Source organism: Taudactylus pleione, unplaced genomic scaffold (assembly GCF_031769625.1).
Source record: "Taudactylus pleione unplaced genomic scaffold, aTauple2 ptg000032l, whole genome shotgun sequence".
Taxonomy (NCBI): domain Eukaryota; kingdom Metazoa; phylum Chordata; class Amphibia; order Anura; family Myobatrachidae; genus Taudactylus; species Taudactylus pleione.
In genome coordinates this window covers 43,641,370-43,645,056 of record NW_028284434.1, presented here as the reverse complement: position 1 = coordinate 43,645,056, position 3,687 = coordinate 43,641,370, and the positions used below count along the sequence as shown (strand labels likewise).

The 3,687-nt window shown below is 48.0% G+C and overlaps 1 pseudogene; it reads right to left on the bottom strand.

The window, feature by feature from the left end:
* Positions 1-1,372: 1,372 nt before the first annotated feature.
* LOC148539059 (5S ribosomal RNA) lies at positions 1,373-1,491 on the bottom strand (annotated as a pseudogene).
* Between the last annotated feature and the right edge of the window lie 2,196 nt (positions 1,492-3,687).

Here is a 3,687-nt window from a genome sequence, read left to right as displayed (position 1 = left end):
TTTACTATAAGCCCAGTTTAAGGTAACCCCTAAAAGAGGTCAAAGATCCATCCTATTGTTCCTGCTACCACTCACTCTGGGCCTGATTCAGACTGAGCGCTCGCAAGCGGGTCGATGGTGCCCTAGTGCAGATGCGCACGACGGAGGGAGCTCCGTCATGCGCATGCACGAGACCCGAATAGCGACGGCCAAGCCGTCGCTATGGGTCTCGCACTAATGGGGGCGTGCGGTCGATGGTGAGTGACAGCATGCTCCCTTTGGTGGGCGTGCCGGGGGCGTGGCTGCCCAGACGGAGGCGTTGCCATGGGAACGCCTACCGTCTGGGTCCGGCCCCACTGACATCACTAGTGATGTCAGTGGGAGTGCTTTTGGCTCTGTTAGAGCCAAAAGCACTCCAGGGCTTGCCGCAGCGAGACCCTACCGCAGGGTCTCGTCGCAAGCCCGATGGTCATGATGGTCATGACCATCGCGACCATCTTTTTGGTCGCTCACATAAGCTGTGGGTGGTCACCCACAGCTATGCAAGCGGCTAGGAGGCCGCTCCAATAATAGGTAGGAGGGCCCTGATTCAGAGCGAGCGCTCTGTCAGAGCGTCCGGCTCTGAATCAGGGCCTCTGTCTGTTAAACATTGACATAAAACTCTTTGCAAAATGAATTGCCAACATTGGGCCTTTCAGATTCAGAGTTACTCTATGATGATGTTTTTGCAAATGGAGCGATTTTTTGCCACTGTGCATGCATATGACTCGCACTGCGCATGCGCCAAGGTACATTGCTGTAGCCACACGCTGCCAGTCTTTATTTGTAGTGTGATTGACAGGCAAGGAGCATTTTTGGGAGGCAACGGGGAGTGTTGGCTAAAAATGCAGGTGTGTCTCCACCATTTCAGGGGCGAGTCACATCCTGCATCTGCGATGCCGTATGCAGGAAACATGGCTACTGCGTCTTACTTATGGCAGCCATTCTGAGTGACTATAGACTCACTCAATGAGTACAAACATCTTTATATTGCAGGTGATACCAAAAAACGTGTTTTAAATGGCAAAAAAAAAAATTGAATACATAGAAAATACCACATAAAGATTTAAATGTAGTCACACATAAAATACAAATATCTTTATATTGCAGGTGCTACCAATAAACACCTGTATTTTATTTGGTGAAAATGTATTAGTTTATATTTACGATCCTCCTATAATATCGAGTTATTTATTATGCAAAAAGTTTATCTGGAGGATCTGTATCTTAGTATTCCTGGTATCATGCTGTGATGATTATATGTTGGTTAATTACTCTATTTATACACATAGGCAGAAATGTGCCAGTGCTGTTTTGTATACTACTCTGTTCCAATCCTGCACCTGTGTGTATTAACATACAGCACCTGGTATTCCCAGGTGGTCTCCCATCCAAGTACTAACCAGGCCCAATACTGCATAGCTTCCAAGATCAAACAAGATTGGGCATATCCAGTGTGGTGTGGCTGTAGGTATAACACCAATCAGGGGTGAACCCACTCCCTTGGCTGAGAGGCAACCCCACACATGAATGGTCTCAGGATGCTTTACTGTTGGCATGACACAGGACACTTTTGGAGGATGGCATGGTGTCAAGGGCAGCAAAAAAGCCACTTCCCTCCAGGAAAAGCATCAAGGACAGACTGATATTCTGCAAAAGGTACAGGGAATGGACTGCTGAAGACTGGTGTAAAGTTATTTTCCCTGATGAATCCCCTTCAGATTGTTTGGGGCATCTGGAAAAATGCTTGTCCGGAGAAGGAAAGGTCAGCGCTACCATCAGTCCTTTGTCATGCCAACAGTAAAGCATCCTGAGACCATTCATGTGTGGGGTTGCTTCTCAGCCAAGGGAGTAGGCTCACTCACAATTTTGCCTAAGAACACAGCCATGAATAAAGAATGGTACCAAAACATCCTCCAAGAGCAACTTCTCCCAACCATCCAAGAATAGTTTGGTGACGAACAATGCCTTTTCCAGCATTATGGAGCACCTTGCCATAAGGCAAAAGTGATAACTAAGTGGCTCGGGGAATAGAACATAAAAATTTTGGGTCCATGGCCCGGAAACTCCCCAGAACATAATCCCATTAAGAACTTGTGGTCAAACCTCAAGAGGCGGATGGACAAACAAAAACCCACAAATTCTGGCAAACTCCAAGTATTGATTAGGCAAGAATGGGCGGCCATCAGTCAGAATGTAGGCCAGAAGTTGATTGACAGCATGCCAGGTTGAATTGCAGAGGTCTTGAAAAAGAAGGGTCAACACTGCAAATATTGACTCTTTGCATATACTTAATGTAATTGTCAATAAAAGCCTTTGACACTTATGAAATGCTTGTAATGTTACTTCAGTATACCATAGTAACATCTGACAAAAAGGTCTAAAAACACTGAAGCAGCAAACTTTGTGAAAACCAATACTTGTGTCATTCTCAAAACTTTTGGCCATGGCTGTAGTCGGATATTATTATAGCTGTAACAGTGGGCCTGATTCAGAGTTAGACGCTCTTTCAGAGCGCTCGCTCTGAATCAGGGAGGCATTTTTTTTTTGAACCGGCCTCCTGGCCGCTCGCTAAGCTGTGGGTTATCTTCGCAACCATCGGGCTTGCGACGAGACCCTTGTGGTAGGGTCTCGTCCATCGCAAGCCCCAGTGAGCTTCCGGCTCTAATAGAGCTGGAAGCTTACTACTGAGGCCGCCCCCAAACGGCAGGCGTTCATTCGGGAACGCCTCCGTTTGGCCAGCCACCCCCCCGCCCGCCTCCAAAACGGAGCGAGCTGTCAATCACAATCGTCAGCCGCCCCGTTTTGGTGCGAGACCCATAGCGACGGGGCGCCCGTCGCTGACCGGGTCTCGCGCATGCGCAGTGGGGGACCATCGACCCGCTTGCGGTCTGAATCAGGCCCAGAGTGCATATATAGCACTGGGGAACCAAAAATATATTTTTTTTTTATTCTTGCCAGGGATTTAAGATCAGTTTGAGAGTACTCGCAGGTCCTATTTTCGCATTAGATCTTCGCAATAGCTGAATTGGCTCCAGTTTTCAAATTAATAAAAAATTATAAATTAATTTATTTTCTCCATTTGAAGTACCTTACTAGTCTAGGCCAGCTTTACTTAACAGGATCGACTTAGTTTTGCTTTTTTAACAACTACCCTCTTTCAACAATAACAAGAATTAGTTTTATTTGTGATAACGTAACTGGTAGCCACATTTGAGACACATAACACATTCATATCTCCTCACTAATGCTGGGAAGAGGTGTGGCAGTGCACTGCTGGGATATCCTCAGACCACAGCCACGCCTCCTCCCAGCATACAGAGAGGAGCAACACATAACACATTCATATCTCCTCACTAACGCTGGGAAGAGGCGTGGCAGTGCTCTGCTGGGACATCCTCAGGGCCTGATTAACAATGGGGCAGGTGGAGCTACAGCTCCAGGCCTCCCATTGAAAATAGGCCCACATACACTGGCTCTGTTGGAGACAGGAAAAAACCACCAGCCCAGCTAACTCTTCCCCCGGCCGCCTGCAGCTAAGTTTATCCCTCTTCCACACCCCCTTGCCCACCTTCCATCCCCTCCCCTCGGCCGGTGGACGGACCCGGCCGGCCGTAGCCCCGCCCTCCTCCGAGTCGCCGAAGCTCCTCCCCTGACTCATCTGAAGCT